Source organism: Dermacentor variabilis, chromosome 2 (assembly GCF_050947875.1).
Source record: "Dermacentor variabilis isolate Ectoservices chromosome 2, ASM5094787v1, whole genome shotgun sequence".
NCBI lineage: Eukaryota > Metazoa > Arthropoda > Arachnida > Ixodida > Ixodidae > Dermacentor > Dermacentor variabilis.
Window position 1 is genome coordinate 52615708 of NC_134569.1, and position 12389 is coordinate 52628096.

The window sequence follows — 12389 nt, forward strand, 5'->3', positions numbered from 1 at the left end:
ATTTAATATCCGACTGCGTTTACATCTGCTTACAAATGAAATATATTACGTCGTTCTGACGTGACCACCGGTTGCCACTTTTGAGCATCGCCGGTAGCTTATATTTAATTCCAGTTCACGATCTGAATTACGCCTACAATATCGCCACCATTAGCCTCCGTTCTGTCATCATCATCATCATCGGCCTGGTTAAGCCCACTTCAGGGCAAAGGCCTCTCCCATACTTCTCCAACAACCCCGGTCATGTACTAATTGTGGCCATGCCATGCCTGCAAACTTCTTAATCTCATCCGCCCACCTAACTTTCTGCCGCCCCCTGCTACGCTTCCCTTCCCTTGGGATCCAGTCCGTAACCCTCAATGACCATCGGTTATCTTCCCTCCTCATTACATGTCCTGCCCATGCCCATTTCTTTTTCTCGATTTCAACTAAAATGTCATTTACTCGCGTTTGTTCCCTCACAAAATCTGCTCTTTTCTTATCCCTTAACGTTACACCCATCATTCTTCTTTCCATAGCTCGTTGCGCCGTCCTCAATTTAAACAGAATCCTTTTCGTAAAGCTCCAGGTTTCTGCCCTGGAAGTACTTACGAGAGTACTGGTAAGACACAGCTGTTATATACTTTTCTCTTGAGGGATAGTGGGAACCTGCTGTTCATGATTTGAGAATGCCTGCCAAACGCACCCCAGCCCATTCTTATTCTTCTGATTATTTCAGTCTCATGATCTCGATCCGTGGTCACTACCTGCCCTAAGTAGATGTATTCCCTTACGACTTCCAGTGCCTCGCTACGTATCGTACACTGCTGTTCTCTTCCGAGGCTGTTAAACATTACTCTAGTTTTCTGCAGATTAATTTTTAGACCAACCCTTCTGCTTTGCCTCTCCAGGTCAGTGAGCATGCATTGCAATTGGTCCCCTGAATTAGTAAGCAAGGCACTATCATCAGCGAATCTCAAGTTACTAACGTATTGTCCATTAACTCTTATCCCCAATTCTTCCCACTCCAGGTCTCTGAATACCTCCTGTAAACATGCTGTGAATAGCATTGGAGATATCGTATCTACCTGCCTGACGCCTTTCTTTATTGGGATTTTGTTGCTTGCTTTATGGAGGACTACGGTGGCTGTGGAGCCGCTATAGATATCTTTCAGTATTTTTACATACGGCTCGTCTACACCCTGATTCCCTAATGCCTCTATGACTGCTGAGGTTTCGACAGAATCAAACGCTTTCTCGTAATCAATGAAAGCTATATATAAGGGTTGGTTATATTCCGCACATTTCTCTATCACCTGATTGATAGTGTGAATATGATCTATTGTTGAGTAGCCTTTACGGAATCCTGCCTGGTCCTTTGCTTGACAGAAGTCTAAGGTGTTCCTGATTCTATTTGCGATTGCCTTAGTAAATAGTTTGTAGGCAACGGATAGTAAGCTGATCGGTCTATAATTTTTCAAGTCTTTGGCGTCCCCTTTCTTATGGATTAGGATTATCTCAGCGTTCTTCCAAGATTCCGGTACGCTCGAGGTCATGAGGCATTGCGTATACAGGGTAGCCAGTTTCTCTAGCACAATCTGTCCACCATCCTTCAACAAATCTGTTGTTACCTGATCCTCCCCAGCTGCCTTCCCCCTTTGCATATCTCCCAAGGCTTTCTTTACTTCTTCCGGCGTTACCTTTGGGATTTCGAATTCCTCTGGACTAATTTCTCTTCCATTATCGTCGAGGGTGCCACTGGTACTGTATAAATCTCTATAGAAATCCTCAGCCACTTGAACTATCTCATCCATATAAGTAATGATATTGCCGGCTTTGTCTCTTAACGCATACACCTGATTCTTGCCAATTCCTAGTTTCTTCTTCACTGTTTTTAGGCTTCCTCCGTTCCTGAGAGCATGTTCAATTCTATCCATATTATGCTTCCTTATGTCAGCTGTCTTACGCTTGTTGATTAACTTCGAAGGTTCTGCCAGTTCTATTCTGTGATCCGTGCTATAGTATACACTTCTACTTCCAGACATGACTGGATATTTGTCACACACATGACTTCTGTACGACAGCAAAGCAGCAGCGAGCAGCAGCCAAGCGAAACCTAGCAGGATAGCAAAAGAAAGCTTCGATTTAATAGGCTGGTAATGAATGCCCAAATCAGCACTGAGGTTATGAGAGATGCCCTAGTGGATAATTTCTGATTAATTTTGACCCCTTTGAATTGTTTAATGTGAACGCATATCTGTCCTCACGAGCGTTACTGCAGTCCTTCATTGGAGCGGTGCAGCCGTGGCAGAAAGTCGTATCCATGGCTTCATTACCAGCAGCAAAACGCCGTAGCACATGAGCCATAGTGTATGTGTAATGCGTGAACGTGGGCTGTAGTGCGGCAGATGTTATCACCGGATTTTTTTTCATAACAAGGAAACCGCAGTTTCGCTCCAAAGGTGAAGCATCTATTGCGATGGCAAACTAGTAGACAGCTATACGAAGTAAGGATAGGAGTTTTATCGGCCGTATAAACTTAGAAACATTTACTGACTAACAGAATCAACAATCACACACGATGAGCGCGGACACTCGCTGTCTAAACGCTGGTATGAGCAAGCGCGGCAGCAGCAGCGAGCGAAGTGACCTTCGTGCCATGTATCGCTTCAATGCAAAAGCGGCTAGAAAACAGCGAACACAAAGAGTATGAGCCGTCTGCTGGCCTCTTTCAAGAGACAACGCGCGAAACCGTTCGTGGTCGTGCAAAGTGTGCACTTGTTGGCGGAGTCGAAGCCGCCTCACCCCTCCCTCCCCGCTGCCTCCCCGCTTTCCTCCCTATAGCGCGTGAGATTGAGCTGGGATCGCGGGTTTCCCTTGCGCCCGGTCGCGCATACGCACATGTTGCCGGAGCATAACGCCGCCCCCTCCTTCCCTCCCTAGACGGCGCGTTTGCTCTGCGCTTTCCCCCTTCGCGCGCACAAAATTGAGCCGCAATCGTTGGCTTCCCTCGTGTGCTTTCACTCGCACATACAACGTACGACGCGCGGCGATGGTGTTATCGCCCATGGATTTATACGGAACATCACGGCGAAGCCGACGGCGACGGCAAGAAGTGTGCCTGAAGTGAAGAAAATTACGTAAGGGCACATCACTTCACGCATTATGAAAGCAAGTACACAAATTGCTTTCAAGAGGTCGTAGTCGCTAAAAATGTATGCCCGCATAAAGGCGTTAAATGAACTAATTTATCAGCAGGAATGAGCTCATTGCGTATTAAAGTGTCAACCTGGAATCCACACATCACTCGAGTGATCATTGCTTAACAGAGACATTTTCTGTCATATTGCCTACGTCTGTGCGGTTGTTTCACGTCGTCCTTCAACAAATCAATCAGAAGTTCGCGCAGACTTCGTGAACAGATAAAGCTTATAAGTTCGGCGTGATTTTATTTTCTGTGTTTCAATGGCCCTCACAAGCAAATACACATTCGTCTGCTTCGACATCATTTGTTTATTTTCATTTTTTCACGATCTCATATACCTCTGAAAAGTCCCGCCGTATGAACGGAAACCTTAAGCCTGCTGCCGTTACAGTCCCTACGCATAGGGCAAAGGAAATTTCCAAATTTTAATCAAGCAAACATTCACGTTCTCGCAGCTCTGAGCCACAAAAAATGCGCTATTCGTTGATGCTGTCCAAACTTTTCATGCATAAAAAAGGGAGACTTGCACAGCTTCAGCCGGCAGGGTTCATTCACAAGGAAACACGCACACGCAAAGAATAGCGCATAAGACATCCAAATCTATGACACGACAGCTCGCGTGTGTGCTTCAACCAGATGATGTGCACGTCTCCTCAGGGTCCATCTGTTTTTCTATGTCCTCTCGAAATGCGATGCAGCAGCCTGAACGCTTTGAGAGCATTCGCGCTGCAACCGGGGCTGGAAAATAAGAAAGAGAAGAAGAAGGAGGGGCAGGAGTAGGAGGTAACACCCTATTTACATAATTATAGGTTAATCTCTTCCTTTCCTTCGTTCTTTTTTTTTTCGGGGGGGGGGGGCGGATATTGCACAAAATTAGCTATCCACCTATATTTGTGACCAAGGAATCTCGACCTGCACTTGTGAACAAAGCTATCAAGAGTACCGAGCTAACGGAGTTCCTCCGCCGACACTGCCGTAAGGCCAGTCTAGAGATGATCCAGATTGATTTTTAAAGAAACCTTGCATTTCCAATGCGCTGGACGGCATCGAGTACGTAGCCATGCCGATAACGCCTGCAAAACACCTGACGGGGACGACTGCTCTCACAGTTGCAACGCGGATGCAGCTTGTGGCATCGACTACGGAGATTCCGTAGCCGAACTTATGGTAAATAAACGTGTGTGACGTTCAAAGCTTTTCGTTTTCTAAAAAAGATAAGAGTGGAACCATTTTGGAAATGAATTTGTACTTATTTCTCGGCATGTTAAATACATAGGGGTCGACCTATTTTCGAGTAAATACGGTAATAGCCCACGCAGCACACTTTTATTTTATGTTACCGGGAAAAAAAGAAAAGACGCAGCACGAGGAACTAAAGCAGCGCTAAGCCTTTGGGATTATTGGGATTCACAATTCGTGTGCGCGAGTGAATATTGCGCGCACGCCCCCTCCTGCAGTTCGACACAAACAAGGAAATCGAACTAGATCAACGTTTGCGTGCCAGAAAGCTTCGTGTGACCTGAAAATTTATTTCCATCACTTTGAATAACCCTTCCGATTCTTCGCCATTCCCCCATGTAGAGGGCCATATATTTATTTGATAACAACGACAATTCGAACGACTTCAACAACGATGATGACGATGACAACATCGTATCCAATGAAAACTTGGCTTACACAAGTATAAAATTTTCATTTGAGAGCTTTTCGGTCTTTCCAATTAGATCGACACTCGCGAGGTGGAGGATTACTGACACTTGTTTCCACTAAAATTTGTCGCAAGGCAAACATTTCTTTAAAAAATATGGAGTTTTGTGTGCCAAAACAACTTTCTGATCATAAGGCACGCCGTAGTGGGGGACTCCGAAAATTTGGACTACTGGTGGTTCTAAGGGACACTAAAGTGAAAAACGATTTCTTCTGCATCAGTAAATTACCGTTCTACAATACTAAAAACACCACTCTTACAACGATAAGACGTTTGGTAAGGGAGAAAAAGCGCAAGAACGAAATACGGGTGGCGACGCCTACTTAAGTTCTCGCACTTGGGACCTGTGACGTCTTGGATTTTCATGGCATCTTCTAGGGCCTACTAATTATATATAGCGGTACAGATTGACTACATTGTGTTCTAAAGGAACCAAATTTTAAACATGGCAAGTTTCGGGAACCTTTATTCAACCAGCGCGGCCCAAATGCGAAAACATTTTTTGGAATCCCTGACGTCACGCTGACGTACCGGCGCTGGAGTGTCGGCGCGAAATTCAAATACTGATACTTGTACCTTCATTTTCTCATCTAATAATCAAGCTATTCTTTTAAAATGACTGCGTGCAGGGTTCTCAAACAATGCTTTATTAGTCTAAACTAATTTATTGCTTCGCTTTAGTGTCCCTTTAACGTGCACCTAAATCTATTTACACTGGTGTTTTCGCATTTCACCCCCATCGAAATGCGGCCGCCATGGCCGGTATTCGACACCGCGACCTCGTGTTTAGCAGCCCAACACCATAGTCACTAAGCAGCCACGGCGGGTACAAAAAGTTATTTTCAAATCCTGGATTCCGACTGCCAAATTTTGGCAATAGATTTATGTCTCCCAGGGTATCATCCATATTCAATTATAAATGCTTATTTCTCCTCCGGTGTGCAAAGTACGCGTCAACTTAATAGGGGGATGGCTGCCTGTAAAAAAGAAATTTTCTTTGCAGGGAATCTTAATTCACATCACGCGTAGTGGGCGCTAAAAATAGATTTGTGTAGTAAGGGACTGCGGGAGGGATCTCTTGATAGTCACTTTTCATGTCAGAACGCAGGGCAAGTAACGTTTGCTAGAGGGCGCTTTTGTTCGGTGTTAGATTTAACATTTTGTAGCGCTGGCATCAATGTTTCGTCGTGGGTAGCGGTTGACTCAGCAACCAACAGTGATCATCTTCCTGTGTCATTCGAAATCATTTGTGCAATAACATCTCTAGCATACCAGGCACGCGCATTTGTGAACTATAGGAAATTTAAGGCTTCCTTGGATTCAGCCGTTTCGAAACTTGCCGATGCCAATGATAAGAAAAGCTTGTCGTTAGTGGAATGATGAGTGTACGTGGGAGTATAGAAAAAGAAAAGCAGCTTGTAAAATGCTTCTGCATAGTCAGTGCCCGACAAATTGGAGAAATTATCAGTTTCACGCTGGTGTATTTAAGCGTACTGTTAATCGGGCCAAAGATGAATATGGTATTAGGCGTTACGACTATATATAAAATTTAAAAAAAAGAAGCATGCTCTGTAAGCACTTCTTCGTGCTAGGAAAGTGCTACCAATGCCCTTAGCATTAGACTCGATCGCTTTGACCCCGCAAGAATTCAGCGCCGCCCTAGAAGAGATTACCAAAGGCTTGGAAAACCGATTTACGGTCCGGCTTCCGGATATTCCTTCTGCATTACATCCTTCGGCTGGCTTCACTCCAATTTCGCTGTCTGAGCTAAATGAGACTGCACTATGCTTGCCGAATACAGCCCCTGGCGCTGACGATGTTACAAATACAATGCTAAAAATATTTTTACAGCAATCGCCTAGCATTCTTCGAGATCGGGTAAATTATTCAATCAAATATGATTGGATTCCGCCGCAATAGAAGCTTGCCAAAGTAATAATGATGCTTAAGAAACAAAGAGGAGGGTATGTATTGGAGAACATTAAGCCCATTGCGCTTATATCGAACGTAAAAAATTAATTGAGAGGTTTCTTCACCTTCGTATCATGTAATTTATTAATGATAATTCCATTCTTAGTCTCTGTGAGATTGGTTTCAGCACCGGCTGCTCCATCCTACGTTGACTTAGAAGGCCGAATACAACTCGCTCGACGTCATAAGCAATACGCTGTCTTAATGACGCTCGATATCGCTAAAGCATATGATACCGTGGAGCACACTGTATTGATAAATTGTTTAACATCCTGTGGTGTTCCTGGGTAAATTGTAGCGTGGATTCGCTCATTTTTAGAAGAAAGAGAATTCTATTGCTACAAAATCGGCTTTTCTTCTTCTAGGTACATACAAGCGAGAGGCGTACTGCAAGGCTCAGTCCTTTCCCCAGTTCTTTTTAATATTCTCATGAGCACACTACCCTGTCATCAAGAAGTAACTACTTATATTCATACAGACGATATTGCGTTTTTCGCACCTGCAAACGACATCCACACGCTATACCAACGGCTGCAAGATCACCTTCGTGCTCTAGAGAGGTGGTTAGATGTTAATCACTTTATACTCAATGCCAGCAAATTTGCTAGTCTCGTTTTTCCGTTACATGACACACTGCACATCTCACTGTCTTATAACGTTCAAGATATACCACAGGTAGAGTCTGCTAAATACCATGGACGGATTTATAATGTCTCTCTCAACTGGCGCCCACACATAGATCATGTGACTGGAAAAGGTACTCGTGCAATCGGCATATTGCGTAGGCTGAGCAATCGTCGAATAGGGTTGAGAAGAGATACACTCCTAATGATATACCGTATGTACAGGCGCCGACAAAAGTGGTATACTCCACGCAGCGGGTGCCGGAGCAGCGGCGTCGCTCGGTATTTTGGCGAGCTGCAGCACGAAACATTGACACGAGTCAAGCGACATGCTTGCAGATAATAAAGGGCACCCATTGGCTGTCTCGATCCCAGATGCTGCCTGTAGATGTCGTTGCGATGCAGTTTGCCGTTGTTCCGGCTCTCGCTGCGTGGAGTATACCACTTTTGCCGGCGCCACTACGTTCACCCTGTATTAGAATTTGGTTGCGTGCTCTTCTCTGGAGTTCTAGCCTACAAGTCCCGTCCTCCAATCCGCTTAGGAAGAGAAGCATTACGTTTGTGTTTAGATCTTCCTAAATTTATTGCAAATTCTTTTCTTTATCTAGAATCCCGTGTTCCTCCTCTTCGTGTAGGTTCCTGCTTTTGACTGTGCAGACGTTCTTGAGAATTTATGAATCACCGCTGCCCTGCCCCTCCCCGACATTCCCATGCAATATTTATTTCACAGCCTGCGTTTTTTTTTCGGTGTTGATTCGCCGCGATTACACACTCGGCAAATTACATTCGTGCAAATATTACTCGAGTGTTTGGACGTGTGCATATGTGATGTACTTTCTATTCCCGACAGAGATGTTACCACGGATATTCAATTCGATGAAATTTTCCCCAATAATGCAAGATTACTTCCTCATCGTATTCTAGACTGTATATTACTACATCATCTGAAGAACCTCCCAACAAACATTATAATTGTGACAGACGCTTCACAGTGTGAAGAAAGTCAGGTGTAGGAATATTTTCCCCAATCCTTGATTGGACAGTTTCTCTTCGGCTGCCAGATTTCATACCGATCTTTTTAGCCGAATTCATGGCAGTGGTGCTGGCATTACGCAAATTAGGACCATCAATCACGTCAGCCGTCATAATCACCAATTTGTTGCCATTGTGATCGTCCTTTGCTGCTTGTCGTGGTTCTCAAGTAGTGAGGACGTTTCGTTGATTGGTACCTGGGTGCTTGAGAAGCGTGCGTTTGATTTGCGTGCCTGGCCATAAAGCCCTAACTATAAATGAAATTCCAGATCCTCTAGCCAAGACATCGATAAGTGGCCCGACTTTCCCTTATTGCCCTTTGACTGCTCATGTTACTGCCGCTAGATTTCGCCTGAGTGTCATTATGCAGGCAATATCAGGCTCCGCAATTACCAACTCTGTGGGTTACGAACATCTCCTATGCCCTTGGCACAGAGATTTTTTCCAAAGACGAAAAATTGAAGTGTCCATCACGAGGCTGCGGTGCCGTATACCTACGTTGAACTTCTACCTACGCAGGTCTGGTATGGTCCTCTCACCATTATGCTCATTCTGTGGCGAAGCAAAGACAATAGACCATTCCTTGTAGTATTGCAGGTGTTTTTCTGTTATAAGAAAACGACTATTCGAAATCCCGCACCGCAATATTGGCATAAATTTACCAGTGCTTTTGATCCTGTCTTTCGGAGCCTCCATTATTGGGTTCAGTCACAGATATGTTTGCTTGGCTATCAAAAACCTAATTGAAAACAATCGATTACCAAGTTAGACTCATCGTGCTCCGTCCCCACCATAGCTTTTTTTTAATTATCATATGCTACTACATTTCCTTGTTTATACACGGTTTTCTTCTGATTGTTATTTTCCACGCACAAAAATTTCACTTTTTAAGCTCCGACACTCAAATTGCTAACTCCTTTGTTTTTTTGTTTTTTTATACACCTAATTTAACCACTCGATTCATGGCCAATCCACTACTATGGTTATGTGCCACAGCCACTCAGGACAGCAACAGCAACAACAACGAGAGACCGATAACAAAAAATAAAGCAGTGTTCACATGAAGGCCAAGGCTTCCGTTTCCTGCAAGTGGGACATAGGAAGTTGGGACCGGAATATAGAGACAGGAGAAAGAGGCCGACCTAAGGAAAACGGCGAACACACACGCACGAAACAAAAAAAAAAGTCTGCATGTGAGAGGATCCTGCGTAATTATCTTGACTTCCGATTGCAGATAATTCATCACCTTCCACTTCGACGACTCATGATGCCGGCAATGTGGAACCGCCTGGGGCCGAGTTGCCGTACGTCGAGGCATCTCGGCATGGTCGGCCCATGCTGCAGTCACGGCAGCAGCAAAGAAAGTTATTGATGGTTTTCCAGCGACTGGGCGGTCACAGGCCGCGTGGAGGATTATTCGGTTGCGGGAAGCAAGCGCTAACGCATGGGGCGCTTCACGCAATAGCTGGAAAGAAAAAAGTGGCATCCCCCTCCTCGGGCCTGTTCACATTCTAGCGTCTATGTCAGACGTGGGAGAATGACATCAAATGCAGGCCTATCGACTTTACCATCTCTCATGTGTCCTTTACACCGGGAAGAAGTCTAACGTGGCACTCGTACACAAGCCAACCGAGCTGGCTTCTTGGCATCTTTGTTGGTCACGATATGCAGCGATTGTGAAGTAATTGAACGAAAATGTGAGAGAACGGTCTTTATTTAAGTGCAGATAATCCTGCTAGTGTATGTGCAGGCACCTATATGCTATTCTGCATAGGGAAAAAGGTCTGGGATAGAAAGACCCTAGGATGAGAAGGGTGTGTATGGAAAAAAAAGAAAGAAAATATTTGATCATGGTACGTAGAGGTGAGACCCAAGTTATGGTGTTCACTTAAGCAGGCTAAGGCTTGTCAATTAAACTAATATCTTCAAGAAATATGAAAAGAAATTTTAAACTTTACCGTTTGCATTAAAAGGTCGCATCCGATCCCTTCTGGACCAGGTAAGATATAGGAAAGCATGCGTCATGAAGGTATTCTAGCGAAACAGGAGTTAAATGATGATCATGAATCCTAAAGAAGTGTTGAACGTGCAGCGTGAGCGAAGAAGACATTTATTGACTGGAAAAGGCTGAGAGGTCGGCCAGAAAGTGGAGTATCTGGACTGCTACTCTGCACAAGGAAAGGGGAAGAGGAAAAGGAGGAGTCTCACAATGGGGGATGAGGATGGGAGAAACGAACTGAAAGAACACGTCGCATAAGCGCTACCATCACAAGCGCGAGTCCAGGCCTGTGTCACCTAAGAAACGTGAACAAGCACGCACTGCCTCTATCGTCAGCCAACTATCCAGCCATGCGCCAAACAGGAAGCCTTCCCATAGTGGTATCACGTCTAAATGCCTCAAGGTAGCTGCCAGTGTTAGTCTTTCACACGCATACGCAGTACACACCACGAGCAGATGGTCTACAGTCTCAACAACGCCACATGCTGAACAGTCTTGGGAGTCTGCCAGTCCAACGATCTCCAAGTACCTGCGCGTGAAAGCGACGCCTAAACGTAGTCTGTGTTAAGCGTCTGTGGTCACTTGTTGCGTATGAATTTCCCCGCTAACTTGTATCCAACGCGGGACAGGCGGGAGAAATGTGATTGCATCGTCTACATTTACCACGCTGTGCCCCAGTAGATATATGGCGTTGTACTGGGGATCATGAGGTCGACCGGTTCAATTTCGGCTGCGGCGCGCGATCCGGCGGGAACGGAAAACATGAACGCTTCTCTATCAAGCGTTTGATCAGCGTTAAAAAACTTCAAGTGGTTAAAATTATTCCGGAAGATCCCACCTCTTTATGAAATAGAGTCACCCGCCGCGGTAGCATACGGGCTTTGGTGCTGCGCAGCTAATTAGACTTCTGAGACTCGCGTTATTAGCGGCATAGTATGACCGCCTCGCCTATGGGAACTCGTCTGCAAAAACGACACGTTCGCTGTGCTCATTACATCTTTTATAAAGATTTATATTGGGCGTGCTCCATAATCATATCGTGGTTTCGGCACGTAAAAACCGAGGATATTTCAATACAGATTTTGGGATGTCAACCACCATAATTTAATATTTACTGCCATGGAAGTTTCGTAACATTGTCCACCAATAAGTCGATTGTAAACACCGAATCTAATGCAGACTTTTACTGCAGCTTTAACGGAAACCCCTTCGAAAGCATGCATTCCGGTGCTGTCTGAAGAGGCCCGTGAAGTCCCGCGTTGTAATTCCACCAGCTCCGGCGTCGCTTCCACAGGGCACGCCGCGTCACATTGGCAGGGATGAAGGAAGTGCCGGTACGAGTGGGGTGGACCGGGGGGAAAAGAGGGGGAGACGCTGAGGGTAAGCGTCGTGATTTGTTGGAAGGCTTGGCAATGCCGGTGAACGTGTGGGGTTAATGTCCCGCAGTGCTGGCTGCATTTAGGTGTGTCGGGAAGGGGGAAGCAAAGGGGTGGGGGGGAGGGAGAAGATCAAACTGAGTACAGAAGATGCTGCTACCTTAATTGACGGCTGACGAAAAACAGGAGCCACGGGCGTGGCAGGGCCATTTGTTCCCTCGGCCAAAACCATTTATCTCGAAACGTACGTGCGCGACAGCCCCTGTGCGTCGACCAGGGCCATGGACGGGTCGTGCGTTGTTTTAGGCTTAACTTTCTCGTACACTTTCGCTGCTTGCTGTCTATAACGAGATCCATGCGTGCGAATCTCGACCTTAGATATCGCATTTGTTATCGACACGCCACTACAAATGGCTACAGTGCACGGAAATTACCCGGTAAATATCAAGATATGATGGCATGTATATGTAGTACGTAGTAGTGGAGAGAGAGAGAG